General features: G+C 47.9%; 1 long non-coding RNA gene across 1 annotated transcript in view; it reads left to right on the top strand.

Annotated features, from left to right (window-relative positions):
- Positions 1-338: 338 nt before the first annotated feature.
- Positions 339-24,932, top strand: part of LOC141578252 (uncharacterized) — a 45,354-nt gene continuing 20,760 nt past the window's right edge. The window contains exons 1-2 of the long non-coding RNA XR_012508393.1: positions 339-611; positions 17,758-17,852. This is a non-coding gene — a long non-coding RNA (uncharacterized LOC141578252). The remainder of the gene's footprint in view (positions 612-17,757; positions 17,853-24,932) is intronic.

The following is a 24,932-nucleotide window of genomic DNA, read 5'->3' as shown; positions in this document are numbered from 1 at the left end:
CAGTTCCTTTCCCTGCCCCCACTTTTTTTTGTCTGGTGACATGAATGTAGTTGGGGCTTCGATTCCTCTCCGAAATCCGGAAGCTAAGGCTGCAGCAAGGCCATCTGGCCGACGTTCGAGCACTTCAGTGCCAGTCACGGCCCAAGTCCCATCAGCCACGTGGTCTGCAGGGCCCTGGCCTGCGTCACCAGTGATAAGTGCCTGATTACTGGGCGCCGATACTGTGGGACCCACCCCGCCTCCACCAGCCTTTCTAGCACCCAGAGAGGACTTCAAACCCTGACGAACATTTCAGGATCATTGCAAAACAATGTGAAACTAAACTGTCTGGGGCAGATTTCAAGGCAGCAGCCTAGTTTCCTCTAAACCCTGAGCGGGGCCATAGACACAGCTCTCAGGAAAGCAGTGGCCTTCCCACCCAGCAAGGCTGTGGCCAGAACAGCCTCTCTCGTCCCTCTGAGGGGAGGGGCCTGCGATGCAACAAAGCCCCCATCTGCACCCCCACCCCGAGGGGAGCCGTGCTTGGTCCCCCGGGTGATGCTCCTGGCACCTGCTTTGCTCCCTGGGAACACACATGCCTTTTTCTTCCCCATTGAGTTTTATGACACAAGGTAAGATTTCTATTTGTGGAGGAGGTGCTGGGGTATCTAGTCTGTGCACCTGACAAAGCATTTTAATTCTTGAGCTAATAATTTAATCGTTCATTAATAATAATGCCAGCAGTAAGTTTTTGCATGTCACGGTTTGTTGGAACTTTTGTCACGAGACCTCAAAGAACACAGAGGGGCACTAGCTTTTGCCTTCTGCAGGGTTGTGGGGGCCAGGGAGGGGCTGACTGGCTGGCCCCTACCACCTGGGGAACCCCGCTTCTACTCCTCCATGGAAGGGAGTTTGGCTGGTGTGCCTTTGCTCTTGCCACCCCTCCGCCTGCTGCTCTTGTTCTGGAGGCTGCTTTTTGGGGGATCCTCCCCAAACCAGTTTTTCCCAAAGGCAAAGAGCACCCTGACCCAGGAAGGCCCAACCATTGTTTCCCTCCACCCGCCCTCCAGCTCCTCCCTGGCCCGTGTTCCTGAATCAGGCTCTTCATGACGGCAGGAAGCTCTCATCGCCCTTCCTGTCCTTCCCCGCAGCTGTGCTGGTGGCCGGGCTGTGAAGGACAGCAACCGGGCTCCAGGCTTGGCTGTTTAATGTCTGTGAGGCACTAAGCAGACTGCCTGCAGTGTGTCACCCCACATGCCACTTACCCCATGATAGGGACGAGGAAGAGGAGCCTCAGGGGGTCAAGAATGGCTTCTTCCAGCTCCAAACTGGTGGAATGCAAATGGGGCTGATTAGAGGGAAAGTAGCCCTGCAGACTGAAGACTGGTTTTGCTTATAGATTTGAATGATAGAGAGTCCACAGGAAGATGGAACAGGGTAGGACAGAGGACTGTGGCCCTGCAGGGCCCACATGGCCATGAGGGCAGCCCCAGCTGCCAAGTATGGGTGGGGATTCAAAAATCTGTCTGTCCCCAGCTGGTATGGATGAGTCAGGCCAGGGCACAGCAAAACGTATCCCCCAGTCACTGCTCTCCAAGCATGCACCTTCCCGCTGGTCACAGCAGCTGGGGGCCAATGTAGGGTGGCACCATTACATCTAGATGCCACCTAGGGTGGTCACCCAAGGCCCATGTTCCATCCTTCCTCTGTCACTGTAATGCCCCCTTGTACAGTCATCTGACTCTCCTGATTGGAGATGTTCATCTTTTCAGTGGTTTGGTAGGACTGGGTCTTACTGGGAAACCTAGCCATTCATTATTCTGCAAAATTACTGCATCCTTTTTCTAATTCCCAGAGAGCTTTGCAATATCATCTCATTGCTTTGATTATTTCCCCCTCTTCCATTGGCTCCTTCATTAGCCATATAATAACAGGAGTGTGTATGGGCCCATGGTCAGGGCCACCCCTCCTCTGAGCTCTCCACCAGCTCCATTCTCTCAGTTTTTTTAGCTATAGGATTCCTGCGGTTGAAACTGGCCAGAGTGCCCATTCATTGAACTGACTTCACCTGGTCTGGGCTGGCCAATGGGGTTCTGAGATGGAAAACAGTCACTGCTCTCAGAGAAAGATATGCAAAAGGGGTCCAGGAGAGCTAAGGGAAGAGAGCCAGGTCTTTCCTTTTCCCCAGGGAATTTTGGAGCAACTTAATGACAGTGGAAATTCTTAAGGAGATGAACATCAATAAATGTTAGTAATAATTATTAATGTTAATTATGATTGAGTCATGGGACTATCAGAGTTACTTGGTAGCTAGTTTCCCATGGTAATAGTAATGCCTCTAATGGAAATGCACTTCTAGTTCACCCTCAGATGCTCAGTCAGAACCCTAACTAGGGAAAGGAAATGCCCGATGGCAGCCACCTGGGCAAACAGAGGGCCAAACCCCAGCAGCACCAGGACCATGAATGGGAGTGACCTGAGGTCACTTGGGGGTTGAGACTGAGTCCTTAAACAATGTGTAAATTGCTAGAGATCATGGAAGTTCAGAGAAATTACACTGATCACTTGACATAAAGTCATATTCCAGCCTTCTCAGTTGGACTAAACTCCCCAGAACAGGAAATCTCCAATTCTGGGATAATTACTGCTACCTTGAGAGATATATACATATATACACACACACACATATATATATGTATGTGTGTATATATGTGTGTGTACATATATTAGTCAGAATGAGAACAGCAACAGTGGCTGTGGGGTTTTTTTTCTTCCAGTGATGAGTGATGTTCCAGCCATTGACAGAGAACAGGTGCCCTGGCCACTGTGTGGGCTCCCACACTCACCTACCACCTGCCAGCCAGCATCACCTGCACGGCTCCCACCTGTCACTGGAGTGACTGTGTCAGCAGGAAGAGTCTGGGCCCAGGCAGTGGCTGGACCGGCCAGGGGAGGGAAGAGATCCTTGTGGATGCCAGATCAGTGTTCAGATGGAGGATGGTGGGACTGCAGAAAGCGTGAGAGGCTGTGGGCAATCTCGTGGCTCTGGGTCTGGAGTTAATGATCCGTCCACAGAGCACTGAGTCAGCCCCTGTCTACTGACTGCCGACGGATGGATGTTGCCGTGCTAAGTCTGCCAGGGCCCCAAGGGAGAACACCGTGGGCCATTCTGAAAGAGCTTGCAGTTAAGATGTAGACAGAAAGGCCATGTGGGGCAGAAGCACACCATCCCCTCTCCCATGACGTATCTCTACCTGATCTCACTATCTCCCCCCGCCCCCACCTCAATCCATCCCTCCTGCAGCCATCAGAGACCATCCTAGACCCACACATCTCACACTTGAAAGTGCACAGGGAAGTCCTGGGGGTCAAGTTAAAATGCAGATTCCCTGAGATCCTGCATGTCTACCAAACAACCAGGAGAGGTCAAGCCTGCTGGTCAGTTGAAAAGTACATAAAAGCCAGCAAACGAGTTAAAAGTGTTTGCTCGGGGTACCATTAGCGTGACCGTCCAGAAGTCCCCCTGTCTTGTTCTGCTGTTTTCTGTAGAGTGTGGGCTCAGTGGATGGAACTCACCGCTCCAGGTCCAGTGCCGAGTTCGTGGTGCGGGAGTTGGCCCTTAATTGCTGTTCATCCCTCCTCTGTTGTAACCTTGCAGTGCACCCATCCCTGCAGATAAACTCAGCCTTGAGCCCCACCCTCCTCCACATCTTTGCTTTTCCCTGGGCCTGGAATGCCCTTCTCTTCCCAGGTCCACTGGCAAATTCATTCTTCCAGGCTCCCAGACCCACCGCCACCCCCAGGTAGACCGTTTACATGGCTAAGTAGCCCCTCGACCATGAGCTCCAGGAGGACAGGAAATGTTTTTACCCTCTTGTATCCCAGTCTTGTACATCACCTGACACATAGTAGGTTTCCATAAGTTATGAGTGAATGGACGAGTCAGCAAATACTTCAGCTCCTCCTTGATAACCTCTAAGACTCTGCTCTACTGAGAGATGCTAAACCAGTATTTCTGAACTCCATCCACCCATCACTATCCCCTACAGTCTTTTTTTAAAACAAGAGCATTTACTTGTTTAGTTACATGAGTATGAGCTAGTTATACTTATATATGTATTTTTTTAATTCAGTGGCTTATAATCCATTATTATCACTATTTATTTTGATGCTTAAATTGTCCCAGATTTAGCCTTCAGTCTGGCCCCCGTGTCCTTTTGACATGTCCCCGTCACTCTCTGAGTAATTCCTTGCTTTCCCGGGTACAAGACTTTCCAGCTTCATTTTGTGGTGGATTGCTTACAAAGCACGACGGGTGCTTGAGAGCCGTCATGCCAGTCAGTAGCCTCAAATGACCAAAGTTAGCCCTGATTCCAGAGGTAGAACCTATAGCAAAAGGGAGAGGAAGATTCTTAGGCAGGAGCTAGTGAAGGAAGCTCAGTGTTCCCGAAGACTCCCAGGCTGCGTCCCTGAGGACGGCTGGCTCACCACAGAGAAACAGATGACTCAGGCGAGCTACCTGGCAAAGTTCCCAGGTGCCACCTGCCCAGCCAGTTACAGATGGCAGATGCCTAGAAGTGCCCAAGGCAACAGCTGAGGGAAACCGGAAAGAGGCGATATAGACAAGGACTTTCTGGAGAGGAATGTGTTTCTCAACAGGGAGAGAGAACAACTCTTCACCTGTCTGCGTGGGGCAGTAATGGTCATGAGGTCCGGGTCCTGCCCTCTGAGGAGTCAGCCCCAGGACGTTCCCGGGGATGGCAGAGGCTGGCAGCTCCCACCAAGGAACCCTGCAGGGTATTCCTCTGTAGGAGGCCGGGGGCATCATTGCCTTGCCCTAAACTGCTGTACACCAGACACTAACACAACATTGTATATCAACTATACTTCAGCTTTAAGAAATTACACTCCGGTGGCCAATCCCATCCTGCAGACGAAACCACTGGATCATTAACTTCAGCATGAATGCACCAAGGACAAATGCATACAGAGTGCCTCGCATATTTACTTCCTAGCCCATCGCACTACTGGCTGGTGAACCCTCAGCTCGATGTGGCTGTGGAAATGTTTCAGCCCCTTCCCGCTGACAGTGTCTTCTTTCATTCTCCATCGATCTGCTGTGCCCACACGCTTCCTTACCTCCCTCCTGTCTGCCCCAGATGGCTCACCCCTTTTGCTAGGGCTTCAAATCTAATAGGACAGGGGTCTCTACCTGTCTGGTTATAATTGCTCAGAGTCCACGCCTTACAGGCCCCGTGTTCAGGAGCCCAGGCTCTCCTGGTTGCTACGTGCTAGTGCACACGTCTGTGCAGAGGTAGGTGCTGGGATGTGGGCTCTGCGAGGTTGGCTGCCCAGAACCCCAAGACAGCCTCACACTCTGAGAGGCTCATCGACCCCAAACCCCCGATCTGTCTGAGTTGTGCTGTGTCTCTCAGAGGAATTTTCTTGGCTTTAGATTTGTGTCGGTAAAAACTTCCAGACTGAGCACAACCTGGAAAAGGCCCCTGGGAGAAGTCGTCCATTTTGTGCTGCCACTTGTATTTGGACATCAAGCCTATGCAGGTGGCAGCAATGTGTGAGGTCACTATTTAACTCTTCCAGGCCTGGACCGAAGTGGACCACACAAAGAGACTTTACAAAGTGTCAGTGAAAAGCCTACTGATCTGCTTCTTGGAGAGGAAACCTACCTTAGGTTGCAGATTACCCTGAAAGCCCTTTGTTATCAAGAGAAGGTTTTTAATCCCAGCGATATTTTCTAAAAAAAAAGAAATCCAAGAGATTTTCAAGCAGTTATGATTTATTTGCAGAAGCCTTTTCCCATTTTGATTTATTGTAAGAGAATTAATGCTTCTTAGGAAGGAGAGGAAGGGGGAAGGATTAGCAAAATACGCCCACTGAAGCCTAAGTCCACAGCACTCGCTGCTCAGGGTCTCGGCTGTCCCTCCTCATGGGGGAAGCTCCGTGAGGGGTGGTGCAGTGGGGCCAGGCCGGTCGGTTGGGCTAGACCAGGTGAGGCTCCCTTCCTGCAGAGGCAGAGGGGTACTGCCAGGAGCCAGGAGAGTGGCTGGAGTTGTTGGTAATGTCCAGTGCATCCAGAAATTTCTAGCCGCCTTTGGTGAACCCCGGAGTCTCCTCAAGACTGTGAGCTGTGTCTGACATGAAGAGGCAGCCCTGGCTGGATGGACAATGCCTGGGAGTTCTGTGCTCCCTGGAAAGTGGGCCACAGAGAGGAGCCTGCCGTTTAGGGGTCAGGAGTCGCTCCTTCGTGAGCTTGCTGAGGGAGCTCCTGGCTGACAGCCCACAGCGGTGACTGCAGGGCCCCTGACCCGGCTGGAGGCTCAGTGCCAACAGCTGGATGGGCCACATTCATCGGACCATCTCCCAGAACCTGTCTTTGTCAACCGGCGCACCTGCGAGAGGAAGCGCCTACAGGAAGCGCTCTGCCATCTCCCACAGACCACAGCAGAGGTCGGCCAGCACGAACACTATGAGGACACCTGGTCACCATGGCCTGACAGCCCAGGAGGAACGGGATGCCGGGAGCTGCAGCTCTGGCCGAGCAGCTGTGTGTCCAGGCGGAGAGCCTGGAGCCATCGTGGCCCCACCACCGGGACACCCCATGGTCAGCCAAGGCCTGCTGAAGTCACTGGATGCAAACCACGGGGGCTCCTGGGGCCCTAGTGAGGCAACCTCTAACATAACCACACCGCCTGCACCAACCACCAAAGCCAGGCCAACGAGCATCAGATAAAATTACCCAATCTCTTGCCCCTCCCACGTCATGACCACATTCTGTTGGTGGTAAACCTCCCCCAGCAAAGACATACTCCCCCCTCCCTCCGCTGCCCGATAGCCCACTCTTCTAGCCACCATGACCTCCCTATTAAGCAGTAAAACCTTTCCCTAGCTGCTTTATTGACAGCCTCAGACCAAATTTGTCTGTTGGTGTTGGAGGGCCTTGTCCACAGCCCTACAGATCCATCCACGCCTGCCACTCCGCCTACAGGCCCCAGCCCAGTGGAGGTGCCAGGCAGACAGGAAAACCCTTAGCAGGGCTCCGGACAGAGCTGTGACCTGCTCGGCCCACCTGCCATATGTACTCCTCCTCCCTGCTTTTCAAAACCCCAAACTCTCCTTTTCACAGAAATTGCTGCTTCTCTGCTGCTACTTCCACTTCCTCCCTGATGCCCCAGCCGTATTTGGGGGAACTATGGTCAGCGGAAAGAGCGGAGATGCCCAAGGGCCCTCCCAGGCCAGCAGAAGGAGCCAGGCCGCAGGGGAAAGAGCTCTCTGGCCCTCACCTGGCCACAAAAGAGCCAATGGCCAGCTCTCAAGCTGTGGGACCAAGACGTGAGGCCCTTCAGGAGAGAGACTTTGGAACCCAGTGGCCTTCTAACCAAAACTCCTGTGCCTGACTCCTCTTCCACTGGTCCCTGCTGCACCCTGGAATCCCCAGACCCATCAGATAACTAAGGACAGGAACCAAGAGACGTGGGGGCCTTCTATGTACCTCAGTCCACTTTAACCTTGACCCTCAGGGTTGGAGGAACCTGGGAACCTCCCACATCCAAAATTCACCTGATTCTACTGTGACCTGCAGGCAGGCTGCGGGAGCCCAGCCCCACCTCTCCGGGCAGTCTCTGCACTGCTGCACCTTAAAGCAAGCGTGTGAATGCCGGGCCTCACTCCGCACCAAACGAACCGGGGGGGAAGGGGGTGCAGGTACTGGTAATTTTAAAAAGCTCCCCAGGTGATTTAAAGAGCTGCCAGCACTGAGAAGCACTGGTACCAGAGAGAGTCTGGGGGAGGCGGAAGGTCCCCCATCGTGGCTGAGGGGGCAGGGGCTCTACTGAGAAGCACCCAGGGCAGGATCCCTCCACACACACACACACACACACACACACACACACACACACACACACACAGAGCTCAGCTCCCCTGGCTCCAGCCCCACTCTCCCCCTCTATTCTGAGCTCCCCTCCTCCAGGCTGGCGGCCCTGGCTCCCACAGCTCTGCCTCCTGTCCCACCTGTTCACATTGGTGACCTGGCTGGAGGGTCTGCCCCCTTGTTTCTCTCCCTCTTCTCATTTGAGATGTGATTTAGCATGTTTTCACACCTGGCTCGTGCCCGACCACCCTCCACCACGGCCCCCGGCCCAGCCTAGGCTCCTGCATTGTGGCCAGGGGTAGTGCTGTGGGCGCCCGTCTGCTCATCAGGAGATTATGGGCAGCTGCCCTCAGAACCTCAAGGACATCTTGATGGACCTGCAAGGCCTAGAAGATAGGAAGAGATTGAAGGAAGTCTGTTGAATGCAAAAATGAATGCGAATTCCAAAACCTCATTTTAATTATTGATTTCCTCTTGCTCTGTGACCCACACTCTTACCAAATATGCTATCAGATTGCTAAAGCGATTAACTTGTGCTTCCCAGAGATATGTAGCCAAGAAGGAAAGAAGAAATGAGACAGGACCTGGTAGCACACAGCAGCTGGGGGCTGACTGGCTGGGCTGTAAACTTTCTGGATTAAAAGCCAAAAGTTTGAAAACACAGGTTAGGGAGGGGCCGTGGAGTTAGCTGTTGGTTTCCACCACAGTCCCAGCTTTGGTTTTGAGTGATGGTTTTTTAGTCCTTATTACATTAAAGGATAAAACAAAAAGCCTAAGGAAGTAACAGGAGGCCAGACATGGACCAAAGATAGCAGCATAGCATGAACAAAGGATGGTGATTAATTCCTAATCCAATTCTGAGTACCTGAGGCCAGGAAATAGAGTGCAGGAATAAACCACGTGGGGTCAGTGTCTCCAGTGGCCTCAAGAGGGCCTCTGTGGAGGGGAGGGGATGGCCTGTACCACTCCCTGCCGCTGGACGTGGGACACCACCATGGCATCCAGAGAGGGACTGGCAGGGGGGTGAGCGGAGCTGGCTGAGTCTAGTGAGGGGCTGCCCCTGCCCCTGTGTGAGTCACCAGGTTCCTGTTCCCGACACCCCCAGAAGAGGGGGGTCAGCCTCTGCCTATGAGAACCTGGACGCCGGCCTGGACACCTGAGTGACTGGCCCTTTGGAAGTCCTCCCAGGTTTGCAGGGACAGCCAGTGGGAGTGGGGGTGCCAGAAAGACATGTCCAGACCAGGAGCATCCTCCTCACAGGGGGTCCACTCCTGGGGTGCTCCATGCCACGCAGTTACAATGTCTCATTTTCTCCTCCCAGCACCAGCTGGGAGCTGGGTTTTGTGGGGCTTAAACAGTATACAATTAGTGGAGCCTTTTTAGAAAATGAACACAAATTTACCAAATGCCAAACTAGGTACAAGAGCAGATATTTATCTAGAAGTGAGGGCTCCCTAGCTATTTAGCTTTGTTCTCATCATAGTGAACATGATGGCCCTGGGCATCGGTATCATCACTCCCATTTTAAAGGTCATGAAACTGAGGCCCAGGTTGGTGAAGGGACTTGCCCGAGGTCAAACACCGGACAATGAGTTAACTAGAATTATAACCCAGATCAGTTCTGTGTGACATCCAATAACCTCTGATGGTGGTGGTGATGGGCGTGCCACTGTTCCAGAAAGACTGGTTATCTAATTTGCATCATAAAATGATTTATGCCATCAGCCAGTTAGGTCGTGTTTATCCGGGGTAGATTCTGTGCCGGGGCAGCGCAGGGCCTGGGAAGGTAGCAGTAAGGGAGACAAAACACATGTTTTCTGCTCTGCAGGAGGCGAATGGAGACTGAATACCACTCCCACCTCCACACCTCTGGTCACTGAGCGTCGGTGCAGGAAAGAAGGCCAGAGAGCAAAATAGATATACTGTGTTTTACCGGCTGGTCCCAAAGGGCTCAGGGAAGGAACCACGTGTGTTTAGGAAAATAACTCGATCAAGACTTTGGAAGTGGAAGATGAGAGCCTGTGGGCCTGAGTTAGAAGACCACGAAGAGGCAGCTGAAGCCCTTTAGGTTAGGAACCAGGACACTAGTCGGGGCCAGAAAGGAGGAGGGAGAGGAAGGGGGGAGGGAGGAAGGGGAGCCCAGAGGAGGAAGGCGGGAAGCAGAGCTGGAACAAACGGGCAGAGATATCTCAGAGACTCAAACCGGCAACCGAGTTATCTGTATTCTCTTCTGTACTGTTGTGTTTTTACAGTGTCAATTTTCTCCTTATCCCCAAGGTTTCAGTCCTGCTGGACCACATGCACGGCCTTGAGAGGATGGTGTGAGTATGAAAGAGAGTATGTGTGTGAGAACGTGTGACTGGCGGTGTGTGTGTCTGTCTGAAGCTGCGTTCCACATCTGGATTAGGTTAAAACAAAAACAAAAACAAAACCCAGTGGAGGGAAGTACAATGGAGTGGAAGCAAGAAATCTGATGCCTGGGGCCTTACCGGAAATCCTACCTTGGCACTGGGCTGGGTGGGGGTGTGAGATCATCTCTAGATCTGGTGGGCAGTCAGGGCCCATCAGGCATCTGTGTTGTAAAAGGAAAGAAAGTTGCACTATTGAGACGCCCTGGGCACCAAGTCCCACGGCTGTGCCACACACAGGCTCTCCTGTCCTTTTCCCCAGAGTCGTAAGGGATGGTATGTTTTTCCTCACTTTGTAGATAAAGAACTCAAGGCTCAGACAGGTTAAACAACTTGCCGAGAGCAGTAACGATGAAGAACACATTCATCTGATGTCCCAGCCCTTCCGGTCCCACGGCTCCCTCAGCCTGGCTGTGATGTTCCTTTCCCGTTGGTCTGTTTCTAGACCTGTTTGCCCCAGGTTTCATCATGAGGGCTGACAGAACACTGGGCGGGGATAAGTCCAAGGCAGTTGGCTGACAGTCCCCAGGTCCCCGCAAGGCAGTTGCCCAGCTCCGTTTCCTCCCAGTTTCTCTTCATTCTGTCCCACCCCTTTCCCTGCTAGGTTCCTCATGGGAGCAGTGGAATATCACTGACCAGTCGCCCGCTCTCACTTCTTAAGTGGGGACATGACTCCTCCCCGCTGCCCAGATTGTCCCTGAACTATTGACCAAATGTGTGGAAGCTGCTTTTAAGTGTGACCTCATATTAAGTGAAAATGCTAGTGGCAAATACACATTACCTTTGTGTGTGTGTGTGTGTGTGTGTGTGTGTGTGTGTGTGTGTGTGTGTGTGCACCTCTTCACAGAAATTGAGGAAAAAATTTTTAATGGAATTGTTTAAATAGATGAGGTCTTTGAAAACTTGACTGTAGGTAAAGTACTGGGTCATGTCAACTAATTTTAATATACTGGCCATCTGACTGCCACCAAGACACAGCTGCTTGTTTTTTGTTTTTTTTTTTTCCCTTGGTGAAGTGTTAAGTAGCTGTCAAGTCAGCTCTTGGGTGATAACAAGCATCCAATTATCGCTAAAAATGGAGTCTGGTCCCAAGGACCTGCCTGTCCTCAGAGATTCAAGGAGAACTCTGTGTGCTGGTTCAGCGAGGCCCACGCATCAAGGAAATAAAAATGGTTATTTACTGAGCGCCTCCTATGTGGCAGCCACCGGGCAGAGCCCGCTGCATCCACAGTCCTGTCCTACCTACCAGGCAAAGTGGGCACCACTGTTGTCCCCATTTTACTGAAGAGGAAATTAATGCCGTGGTCACAGTTTACAGGTGTCTGGGGTTGTATTCGGGGCTGTTCACAAATAGGGGAGGCTTATACTTCCCTGCCCCCTCGATGTTGGTAACAGGTGTCCCTCCCATGTAGAAGTGCTTTCCTCATCTGCAATTGAGGCGAAATTGTATTTATCCCATAACCTGCTGGGAGGATTAAATGTAGTAATATACATGCAATAATGTATACAAAAGAATATAGCCTAGTGTACAGCACATACTAGGGGTGTGATAAATGTTGGTTGTTATTATTTTCGTGATGATGGTTACATGATGTTGTTCCTTGAGAATCTTCAGCATCTTCCTGTTATGTATGACGTCATGGCCAAATGTCCCAGAAGAGATTCCAGGTGTCACTTCCTCCCTGATGCTTCTGTCATGGCTCAGGGGGCACTGAAGGCAGGTCATCTTACTTAGCACCTGGCCTGTTTGGGGGAGGTTGGGAAGGTGAAGGTGTAGACAGGAGCCAGGCTCTGAGGAGACGGGGCTGCTTCAAGTAGCCCAGCCTCATGACCACTCTGTCAGGAGAGCAGCTGCCTCAGCTAACCCCTGATGTGGCCGCAAGGCCCAGTCCAGCAGGAAGAACACTATTAGAGTCCACGTGAAAGCAACCCTGGGGGTTAGTGTTGGACCTCGTGCCTGTTGTTGAAGGCAAGCTTTCCTTATTGTTTATAGCCTTGGCTAAAACTGCATATTGGGGCTCCTGCTCTGGGCAAGACGGAGTAAGCACACTTCAGTGCCTCTCCCGCTGAATGCAACAGTAAGTCTCAGACAGACTGCATGGAGCAGCTATCGGAGGACAGTGAAAAGTAAGCAGGGGCAGGTGGATTGGAGAGGAGATCAGAATTTAAAGTACCACCAAACCCATTGTGAGTCCCCCATTTTTCTCCTCCTGGAATCACCTGGCCTCCACTCACAGGCAGCCTGAGAACAGGAAGTGGACACCAGAAGCAAACAGAAAGGACTGGGAAAGGAACCCTTGGTGTCTGGTCTGAGAAGTGGGAAAAGGGGCTCCTAAGTGTTGGAGAAACTGGAGAAAGTGCCTGGTTGGTGTTCTTCATTTTCTCACCCTGACCCCCAGCTAATCCCATGGTAGCAGGTGGCGGCAGTCAGAAAGGTGCCAAAAACTTTGAGAGAAGAAAACCTTCCCTCTGACTAGGGAAGCTGTGGTCCCAAGAGGTAGACAAAAATCCCACTGCTTTTTTCTCTCTCTCTGCTTCTCCACTGCTTGGCCCACACTCAGATACACTCCGGGAAAGCGCACAGCAGAGCAGGGAAGCTAAAGTCCCAGCTTTCTAGCCAGAGGGCCACAAGGGAGCTGAAGTGTCAGGATGATCTCAGAAAGGAGAGAGCTTAAGAAAGAAGTCCCATGTGAACTCCTGGGCTTATTTCTAAGCTCTGTGTGCTTTGGGAACTGAACTGTGGATTAGAGAATCACCCAGACTCCCAAATGGCCACCGGGTAACAGAGAACAGATCCAAACAGCGCTGCAAAGTCTTTGAAAACTGAACTGATGTTGAAACCAGTCCACGGAAGACAGGTCAGGACTTGAGGCTGGAGCTTTAACTAGATCAGTTGTCTGCTAAAACAAAACGAAACGAATTTCAACATTCACTTTAGGATTTAAATAAACATAGATTCTCAGAATATGATAATCAAATATCTAGGATAGATTTCAAAACTACTCAGCATACGAAGAACCAGAAAAATACCAACTTACAAAAGAAAGGGCAATCAAGAGATGACACAAATGTTGAAATTATTAGATAAAGATGCTAAAGCAGCTGTTATAATTATGCTCCAAGAAGTAAGGGTGAATTCTATTGAAATGAATGGAAAGATAAAAAATGTAAGCAGAGAAATTGAAGCTACAAAGAAGAACTAAATAGGAATGGGGGGACTTGAAAAATGAAATAACTGAAATAAAACATTCACTGGGCAGAATCAATAGCAAAATAGGAATCAGAGGAAACCGAAGACAGAACATTAGGAATTATCCAATCGGAACAAAGAGAAAAAAATTTAAAATACCAATGAACAGAGCCCTGGGGTCATGTGGAACAATGCTGAAAAGTCTAACATTCATATTGTCAGAGTCTCAGAAGGAGAGGGAAATGAGTATGGTGCAAAGCTTTTATTTGAAGAAATAGTAGGTAAAAACATCTTAGATTTGGTGAAAGTCATAACCTTATAGATTCAAAAAACCCAGTGAACTTCCAATAAGATAAATCCAAATGAATCCATGCTCAGGCCCATCTTACTCAAACTGCTAAAAACTAGGAGAAAGAAAAAAGTCATAAAAGCAGCCGGAGAAGAGTGGTGCTTTATTATGCTCTACAGAGAAATGCTGAATTGCACTATTGTGGATTTCTCATCTAAAACCATGAAGGCCAGAAGGAAATGGAGCAACGTTTTTTAAGATGCTGGAAGAAGAGCTGTCAGCCTAGAATTCTTATCTGGTAAAAACATTTTTCAGGAATGAAGATGAAGGACAACTGAGAGAATCCACCCCCATTAGACAGGCTCTGAAATAAACCCTAAGGGAATGCTTTCCCCTGAGACTCAGTACAAGGCAAGGATGTTCTGCAAAAGGAAAAATTATAGCGATGGGGAATAAGTCCGTGGTGGCCAGGGATTAGGGGTGGGGGCTATGTGGCTGCAAAGGAGGAGCACGAGGAGTTTTGTGTGTGATGGGCTGTTCTGTATCCTGTTGTGGTGATTACTACATAGATGTGAAAACTCAGAATGGTTACATCTAAAAAGAGAAAAGAACAGGAACCTGGAAAAAGAACTGGGGTGGGGCTGGTGGAGACAGAAGGAGAACAAGCTGAAGCATCCCCTCACCTCCATGAAACTCATTCAAATCCATCCTCAGCCTCCCATGGAAACCTGTCCCTGAACGCCAGTGAATCGGACTCTTCCTTTTCCTATTGCAAGAGATAAGCGCCGACCCTAAGGGCAAGCAATGCAATGCTTCTCATTCATTTTTTTCAAAAATGAGTTCTGGAGCATCTACTGTGTGTCCAGAAGCCAGGGGTGCAGATGTGAGTAACGGAGGTTAGGTCCTACCCTTATACACTAGAGTCTGAGAGGATAGGAAGCAGAGCATAGAAAATAAACACATAAGATGAATCAGATGGCGATGGGGCTGAACAGAGACTCAAACACAGTGGAGTGATGGGATTCGGACACACATCCTCTCCCCACTTACTAGGGGGCTGCTGTGGGCAAGGCTTGACCCACTCCACCACCTCATCTGTAAAGTGAGGGTAACAGTAGTACCCACCTCCCTAAGGGTGTGAGAATTCTGCAGAATAATGTCTATTCCAGGAGATTTACTGCACCACTTGAATGCTATACATGATCAGTAAGTGTTAGCTATTAGTAGTAGTTTCAGAAGAACTGTATTTAGAGTTGCTTCAAGCTTCAGCGAATTCCCCTGAGCAAGTAGGAATTCCTCTGCACCTCACCCCACAGGCTTCATGCTGTTTTCCCATGTGTCAAGGAATTGGAGATTTCGTGAACTCTTAGGCTCATTCCCCTCTGTTGGTACCCTGCTAAGGCAGCCTCTTCATTAAAGGAACATAACCCTTTAAAAGTACTATCCTCTCAGTGGGGAGTGTAGAAAGCTCCCAGGATCAGAAAACCTGGATTTGAAGGCTCGCTCTGCTAATATTTGCTGTGTGACCACGGGCAAGTGGCTTAACTTCTCTAAGCCTCATTTTTCCCAGTCCATAAAATGTGACTAATCACACATGCTATGCAGAGTTAAGGTCAGCAGAGGACCTTTCACTAGGGTAGCTATTTTTGTTTTTATTAGGTCGTGTAATTCAGAATCGAGGCAAAGGGTTATTCTGGGAACTGAATTAAGCAAGCCATTTGAGCGCGCAGGATGCACAGCCCTGAAGTGGGAGCAATTGATGGGAAGACAACCCCACCTCCATCCTGCCTTTGTGCAGGACAGTGGGATCCCCAGCCATGGAGTTACTGAGGGGTCAGAGCAGAAAGGACCGTTAAATATCACCTCAATTTCAGACAGAAAGTTGGACAGCAGCGACTTGCCCCAGGCCACAGGGTCCCGTGAAAGCTCAGCCAGGTCTCCTAAGTATGGCCTCTCACTGGTCTTCTGTAAACACATGTGAATCCCCCACAAACAGTTATTGTGACTAAGGAAGGGGCCAACATAGTTTAACATAGGGTTCACTCTGTTCTGTAGTCACATGGGTCTAGACAAATACCTCATATCATGTACCTACCACTGGGGAATCATGTATAATAATTTCACTGCCCTAAAAATTCTGCTCCTCCTATTCACCCCTCCCCCCCAACCCCTGTTAATCACTGATCTTTTTACTGTCTCTATTGTTTTGCCTTTTCCAGAGTATCATATAATTGAAATCATACAATGTGTAACCTTTTCAGATTGCTTTCTTTCACTTAGCAGTATGCATTTAAGGTTCCTCCCTGTTTTTCAGTGGCTCAAAACCTCATTTCTTTTTTGCTGAATAAAATTGCATTGTTTGGAGAGACAGTTTGTTTACTCACCTACTAAAGGACATTTTGGCTGCATCCAAGTTTTTGACAATTGAGAGTAAAATCTGTATGCAGGTTTTTCTGTGGATATGTTTTCAACTTATTTGAGTGGCTACATTATGTCGTTTCTTCCCTCCTGTAATCCTTCTGGGATAAGGAAAAAATTGTCTTAAGAAAAGAAGGAAAATTCCAGATGGGCCTTCGTGGCTGTGGGTGGACAGCCTGGGAGCACTGCTGGTTGGGCTAGAAGTAGAGAAACCACAAATTGTCTTATCCAAACCAGGTCACTTAGGAGGGTAAGGGGGGCACTACCGACTTCACACACTTCACAACAGGTATAATCTGGCTTTATTCCCTGTAAACCTAAGCATTGTTCCCACTTTGAGAAATGAAGCCAAAGGGTAGTTAAACTGCTGTGCATTAAAACACGCAAACGAAACCACAACAGGATGGTTAAATTTAAAAAAGACTAATGGTACCAAGTGTTGATGAGGATGTGAGCAATTGACACTCTCATACGTCGCTGGTGGGAGTGTGAGACAGTACAACCACTTTGAACATCAGTTTGGCAGTTTCTTAGAAAGCTAAGCATACATTTACCATACAACCCAACCATTCCATTCCTAGGTATTTACCAGAGAGAAATGAAAGCATAAAACCCAGAGTCTTGTATGTGAATTTTAAAAGGAGCTTTATTTGTTATAGCCAAAATCCAGAAACAACCTAAATCCAACAATAGATGAATGGATACATTGTGGTTTATCTATATAATAGAATACCACTCAGCAATAAAGACATGTAAACTATTAATACACACATTATTGAAGAATCTCAAAATCATTATACTGAATGAAAGAAGCCAGACAAAAAAGAAAAGAACATATTGTCTGATTCCATTTATACAAAACTCTAGAAAATATAAGCTTATCTGTATAGAGAGAAAGCAGATCAACGGTTCCTTGGGGGTGGGATGGAGGGAGGAAGGATTAAAAAGGACACAAGGAAACTTTAAGAGGTGATGGAGATGTTAGAAAGGTCGTGGTTTTATGTGTGTATATATTTCAAAACAGATAGAATTACACTCTTTAAATATGTGTGGTTTAGTGTGCTTCAATTATACCTCAATGAAGTTGGAAAACTTTCTAAAAATAAAAAGTGAAATAGAAAGGAATGATCTTAAAGAGCATTAAAAAATGAGACAGTTGGGGGTGGGAAGTGCATATGAGGAGATGTAAGAGCAGGTGAGCCAAGGTGGAGGGTAGAAGATTGAGGGGGAGGAAGGGGGCCAAGAAGGTGAGTCTGGAGCTGACAGAATGGAAAACCAGTGACCATTCCCCAGTTAGGGCTGAGCCCCAGGAGACGGGGTACCAGAGGCTTTAACAGTAATGATGCCTGGCAGTCACTATTGTCCGATGTAACCCCCACACTTATACCCTGAATCTATCATTAGAAATGCAGTGGCCTTCGGTGAGTGTTGCTTAGGAGCAACAAAGGAACTGAGTCTCTCTGGGTGGATTCAGGACAATGAGACGGGGACAGCTAAAATATGCAAGATAGGGGGAAGGCCCAGGGTTCATGGGAAGCGGGAAATCACAGTCTGAGGTAACCTGGTGCAATGTCTGACTTTCAAGAATCCCCATGGACATTGGAGCTTGGCTGGGAATTACGCAGGGAATGACCTCTCCAAGGACAGGACGTTGGAAGGCCCGGCTGACGTCTGTGTTACGTGAGTATGTCAGAGGGCAGGGGTCACGTCGTTCCGGCTGAAGGCCACGTGCAGCACCCACTGCTCCTTAGAGCAGAGTTCCCACCTGGGGCCTTGGTCAGAGAGACAGAGGTCACTGGCCTTCTGCTTCTTTGTAGGCAGTCAAAGGGGGTGGTAATTCAGGGGACGGGAAAGGAGGTGGAAGGTAAGAAGTGAAGGTAGTTCTCAATTTTCAGTTTCAAAACCCGTGGTTCTGGCACCAGAGACACTGTGATAAGTGTGACTGTCCTTGCCAATGACCTTGAGGAGTCTGTGTTTCCCTCTATGGGCCTCTTCCTCAGCAGAGAGGGCTGAGAGGCCCTACAGTATGTTGGACTTCTTGCCAATAATACTAACTTACTAAATGAAAAGTGAAAAAAAAAATGAAATAAAGAAAAATAAGAAAAAGCACAAGCTGATAAAAATAAAAGAATAAAGCAAAAAGCAAAATTGGGAAAAGACTTTAAAACAGTAAAATCTAAAAACTAAAATTTTTTTAAATTTAAAAGAAGAAAAAGAAAAATAGGAAAGAATAAGAAAAAATGGGGGAGGGTAAGAGCTCAGCAGTAGAACATAAGCTTAGCATGCACAAGGTGCTGGGCCCTATCCCTAGTATCTTCATTAAAAAAAAGTATTCCCCCAAAAAGAGAGAAAAAATGAGAAAAGAGAAGAAAAAGTAGAGGAAGAAAAAGATAAAGAACAAGCAAAATAAACTGTGACATAAGAAGAAATGTATATTTGGTCTTCATCGCCAGTTCCTGGCACAAAGCTTGTAAAAGCTTAGTAAGTTCCTGAGTGATGAGGTGAAGGGAGCATCTTCTGTTATTCATAATAAGCCCCTCTCACCACCTTTAATTGGGTGACTGGTGGATAAGAGCCTCTAGGTAGCGCCTAGGTAGCATCCTAGATAGCTGGCCCCCTAGGATGGGGGCAGGTTGCCAGAGTAACCAACCATGTGATTCGTAGGTTGGAACTTTCAGCCCCATCTCACCTCCCTACTTCCAGGGAGGGAAAAGGGGCTGGGGATTAATTACCAATGGTGGATGATTTAACCTATCATGCGTCTGTAACAGAACCTCCATAAAACCAAGGGGTTAGAGCTTTGGGATTGGTGAGCATATCCAGGTGCCAAACTCCATGGGGAAAGACGGTCCTGAGCTTGGGAACCTTCTCGTCTTGCTGTATGTGGGTCTTTCTCTAGCTGTCAATTTGACCCGTTATAATAGCCTTTACAATAAATAAGTAATACTAAGTAGTGTTTCTCTGAGTTCTGTGAGCCATTATAGAAAATAATTGGCCCCGAGGTGGGGGTCCTGGGAACCCCCGGTTTGTAGTTAAGTCTATCAGTGGGAGAACCTGGGGACCCACTAACTGCGGTGGGCATCCGAAGTGGGGGAGCAATCTTGTGGGACTGAGCCCTTCACCTGTGGGGTCTGCACTCATACAGAGCAGGCAAGATCAGAATTGAATATAATTATAGGATATCCACTTGGTGTCCACAGATAACTGGAGAACTGCTTGGTGTGGAAACCCACACATTTGGTGTCAGAAGTATTGCGAGTAGTTTTCTTTTATAGACAAAAATTCAAGAAGGAAAAAAAGTTAATGTTGGTGAACATCCCTCAGGTGACCGAAAGCCAGCCTCCCAAGCTAGAAGGACCAAAACCCCAGCCAGGGTCTTCGCTGGGTGCCTAGAATTCTGTAACAGTGGCTCCATGGGAGGTCATAGCAAGGAATGGACCTGTCACAGCTAGGGAGAATCCCAAGTAGCTTTTTTGCTTTTTGGACTCAAGAACCCTTTACTCACACAACAAAGTGGAGGGAACCCAAAGAGCTTTTTGTTCATATGGATTGTAGTGATCTATATTTACCTTATTCAAAATTACAATCTGTAGGATGCTTCAGAGGCTATTCATTTCTAGTTCAAAAAGCTATAATAATTTATGGCTGTTAAAGAGCCCATAATGTTTACACCTAAACTAATTAATTTCTTTTACACTCTCAGTGGTTGGTCTCAAAATGATGCCCCAACTTAAGTGGCTTCAAGATACTGTATGTCTCATATAGTATTTTTTCATATAATAAACTAATTTTAATAGTACAAAAAATAATCTGCTTCCAGTCAGTGGGAAAACTTCCAAAGAATTTTATAGTAATAGCCAGTACTTTGAACAGATGCAAAATAACTAGGTAAATGTTACAGTTCTGTACTCCAAACCCAAGTAAGCAGAGACCATCATTGGACATAATAAATTACATGATAAGACGCGAAATCTGTAAAGCCAAGGGGATGACAGCTTTCATCATGTTTTCATTTCTTATTTACAGTTTTGCCCAGTTTCTTTGGAGCAGATTTCTCCCGTCTGTAAACAAGAAAACTCCCTATGTCCATTTGGGTATCTTTAAATATAATGGTTGCATCTGTAGGTCAAAAAAGCAAGAATTCTACCTTCTTTCTTTGAGTACTTCATAGACATTTTTAAGAGCAATTTCAGGTCCATAGAAAAATTCGGTGGAAGGTACAGAGAGTCCCATACATCCACTGCTGCCACACAGGCACAGCCTCCCCCACCATCTCCACCCCAATCAGAGTGGTACAGCAGTTACAAATGATGGCCCTACATTGACACATTGTCATCACCCAAAGGCCATAGTTTATATTACAATACTTCGCTCTTGGTATTGTATATTCTATGGGTTTGGACAAATGTATAATAACACACTCATCATTCTAGTGTCATAAAGGGTAGTTTCACTGCCCTAAAAACTCTGTGCTCTGATTATTCATCCTCCCCCCCCACACACACAGCCCTGTCAACAGCTGATCTTTTTACTGTCTCCACAGTTTTGTCTCTTCCATAATGTCACAGAGTTGAAATCACACAGTATGTAACCTTTTCAGACTGGCATCTTTCACTTAGTAGTATGTGTTTAAGTTTCCTGTATGTCTTTTCATGGCTTGATAGCTTTTTTTTTTAGCACTGAATTATATTCCAGTGTCTGGATGTACCCCAGTTTATTTATCAGTTCACCTGCAGAAGGACATCTTGGTTGCTTCCAAGTTTTGGCAATTATGATAAAGCTACCCAAAACATCCATATGCAGTTTTTTTGTGTGGATTATGTTTTCAGCTCCTTTGGATAAATTTCAAGGAGCACAATTGCTTGCTCACATGATAAGAGTGTGTTTAGTTCTGTAAGAAACTACCAAACTGTCTTCCAAATTGCATTTCTATTAGCACTTGGTGTTTTAGATTTTGGCCTATAGGTAGTTCGTGTATTTCATGGTCTTTTTAATTTGTATATTTGGTTCAGCATCTTTTTGTATGCTTATTTGCCATTGCATATCGTCTTTGGTGAGGTGTCTATTCAGGTCTTCTGCCCATTTTCTAAGTGGATTGTTTGCTTTTGTATTGTTGGATTTTAAGTGTTCTTTGCATATTTTGGATAACAGTCTTCTAGCAGATGTCTTTTGCAAACAGTTTCTCCCGGTCTGTGGCTTGTCTTAATGTTATCAGCGTCTTTCACAGAGCAGTCATGTTAAAGTCTGCTGGGATTTTGATTGGTATTGCATTGAACCTGTAGGTCAATCTGCGTTGACAATAGATCACTGGGGAGAAATCTCCAAGCATCAGGACAGACTGGCATCAGCAGGGAGTGGCAAAGGCTGGCATCCTGCTGATCCAGGAGGGAGGGCTGATTTTTATATTAATATGTGCTGTCTCCTCTTCCACCCACCCCTAGGCCTGAGTCATAGCGTCGCGGTCGTACCTGTCCCTGAGCACCCTGGGTACCGCTGGGAACACACCTCTCTGCACAGACCCATTCACACACTGGGGCACAGAACTGCAGGCTCCCATCAAGGCTTCCTGGGACACACCCTTTTACGGCCTCATGGGTGTCAGCCCCAGGAAAATGCAGTCTGAATTCCTGCCTAGATCAACTAGACTAATTAGTCCTTCCTGCTCTGAAGGGAGAGACCTCGTTTTATGGCCATGAACGCAGGCAGGACAAAAAATAAGATACACATTCCAGAGACTTGTGTCACCCTCCCCAGAGCTGGGTAAATACAGTTGTCGGGCAGTGGCAGAAAATGCTGTCACTCAGACACACGGCAGCCGTCTGTGCGTCTCGCCCGCCATAAGTCCTCCCCCAGCATCTCTCCTACCCGTGTGCTCACATGGGGCCTGGAGTGACGGTTTCCCTCCAGCCTCCAACCAAGTGAGGCTTCTGCACATTTTCTTCTAAATCCAAATTCCTCAGGGACAAAATTAGATCAGAGATCTTAGGTTGCCAGGAAGCTGCCGAGGGGAGTGGGTGACTGTAAGCCATTAACAGTCAGGATAAGTTAAAACAACACTGATAAAAACGATGTTGTTGCGGGAAAGAGCAGCCTCTTGCCAATTATCTTGAGAAACGATTATGTCTTTCTCTGAGTGGGGTTGGTTGTCCTTCTGTTTTTCTGATTGATTCTGCCCCCCAAATTACATCCATACTTACACCGAAGTCTCAGTTTTCCCAGCTGGATGATCCTGCCCTCCTGCTGCTGCTCCTGGTACATGATTCCTTGGCCTGCGTTCCCGTCGCCCCCGACACCCCCCAACACCCCCAAGCACAATCAGCCCCCGCACTCGCACACTCTCATTCTGCTCCAGGCAGGCTGCTGTGTAGCTGTCAGATTGCAATTTGTCATGGGGTCTCCTGTCCCACCGGACAATGATTCCCTCCTCTGCAGTCACCAGACACACACATGTCTGCATTTTACATAGTTGCGCCAATAAATACTCTTTGTGAGCTGTTGCTTTAAACAAAATCTGGGGGTAATACACATGTGACATCCTGCAAAGCTCTACTGCTGGCAAAGAAATTCAGAGGATGTGCCCCTTGGGAGTGTGCTTGATGCTGTGTGTGTGTGTGTGTGTGTGTTTGTGTTCGTGGGGGTCTGTGAGATCCCCTGTGATGAGCCTGTAACTCACTAAGCAAGAGACAAGGTCCCCCCACCAAAGAATCAAGGTTTGAGGTGGCAGTTGGCCTAGGTGACAGTTTTCATTGGGTCACCAGCCTCAGACCAGGGGTATCGGATATCAGGTGGTTGCCCAGCCCCTGTAGTCACTCTTTGGAAAATTCGGCCTGAAACCTAATAAATGCCCTGGCTGTGCGGGAGCTGTGCCCACCCTGTGATTTCTCTGGGGTTCCCTCCTTAGTCCTGCACTCCCACATGAACTACCTCGGTTCTGTTCATCCTTCACCATTTTCCATCAAGAAATCTCCCCACACTCAAGCACTTCGTGAGTTGTAGAGACACGTTGAAGTTTCCAGGGTTGCGCTGAGGCCCACATGTGGCCTTTGTCAGCTCTCTGGTTCCACCCTCCTGCTCCCCAAACAACAAATTATCTGTCTTATCTAACACTAAATGGGTTACCTCACATTTGGGCCCCCTTGAGATCTGCCCTTCCAGCCCAAGATCCATTTAAAAAAAAAGTTTAAGTTTTCTTACTAAGAAAAGTTCTGGAGGAAAATTCTTCTTTTGACTTTAAAGTGATCACATGGAGGTAGGTATTGGAGGTGGGAAAGCAAGGTTTTGGACATCGGAAAGTTTTGCATTCTTCTACCACCAACAATAATTTGTGGAAGTTATTCTGAGCCTCAGTTTCCTCATCTGTAAAATGGGTCAAGGATATCTCTCAGTCTTCCCAGCTCATTCGAGATTCGTGGCACGTAACAGATCCTCAGAAGTATTCATCCTTTTCCCCTCCCTGACTAGTAAAAACACCACTGTGTTGACAGGAAAACCTGAGGTTGAGTTCTGGCTCTGTCACTAATTGTTTGTGACCTTGGGGAAACTGCTTTACTCACCTGGGTGTCCGGTTTCTCTCTTGGAAATAAGAGGTGTAGACGGACTAGTCTCTAAACTAGATTTTATTTTATTATTAAATTTTTGAAAAGCAGTGTTTTCCACCAAGGAATTTGAGTTGTAGGGTTGAAAAGAGTCTCAAGAGAAAGATATCTGCTTTTTGGAGCTTTTTAGGGATGGATCTGGGGGTGGGGGTGGGGCCAAGGCCTCTGTCATTGTCCTGCTGGGATCTGCCACTTAGCATTTTAGGAGTCAAAATCTCTCCATTGGTAGAACAACAAGGGGGAAAGGCGGGTGACATGGTGGGGTATTCTGATTCTGGATTCTGGGGGAAACGGGCCAAGAAAGAGTATTGAGAGAAAATTAGGCTGGTGTTCGCCACTGGCCAAGTTGCTTTTATAATCTCCAAATGGTGGCGGTGGAAACAGTCATTTGAGAGCTGCTGGTCAAATCCACCCCGTCACAGATGAGGAAGTGGCGGCTCATCCTAGAGGGTCTAAGGGCTTTGCTCAGGTCTCCCTGCCCTGGACTCGGTGATTCTTGTCATGCCATGTACTTTCCATAGAAGCCACTTCTATTTCAGTGGGTTGTGACTCCAAGAAGGGAAACTTTGGTGTGTATTTTGGCCCCAAAAAATGGCAGGACTAGTTTTCTTTAAAAAGCTTTCTTCAGGGGCACTGGTCTCATGCGGTTTTAATAGAGGATTGTGTTTCTATTTCCTAGCACCGTTAGCTGCCATGAGCACAAACTTTCATTTTTAATGTAGCATGATTCATAGCAGTGCTTGGTCTAAAAATGGAAGAGCTTCTATCCTGGCAAAAATTATAAGACAAAACTAAATGAGGGTAGGAAACAACTATTTCTAAAGAAGAAATACAAAGAAATATTGATTAGACTTTCATTGACTTTGAAAGTGTGGCCCATCAGAACAGAGCTCCTTGCAATTCAATTTTTTCACACTGTTCTGAACATTTTCGACGCTTCCCCGTCTTTCTGCCTTCTCAGTAATCACCAGCTCTTCCAAAGCAGCGAGGGAACTGTGTGTACCAGGAAGGAGCTGCGAAAGTCTGAGAAGAGAGGCCAAAAGGCAACCGTCAGGATAAGCTGTAGAATCTTTTTAAGCCCCTTCTTCTTCGGGAAACGCTTTGAGAGAAAAGACCGACCCCCTCCCCACCCTCTGCCTCCCTGTCCCTCCCCACGCCTGTCCCT

The sequence above is a fragment of the Camelus bactrianus genome, chromosome 7 (genome assembly GCF_048773025.1).
Source record: "Camelus bactrianus isolate YW-2024 breed Bactrian camel chromosome 7, ASM4877302v1, whole genome shotgun sequence".
NCBI classification, from domain to species: Eukaryota; Metazoa; Chordata; class Mammalia; order Artiodactyla; family Camelidae; genus Camelus; species Camelus bactrianus.
Note: the sequence above shows the minus strand (reverse complement) of the source record. Positions and strands in the feature narration are given on the sequence as shown.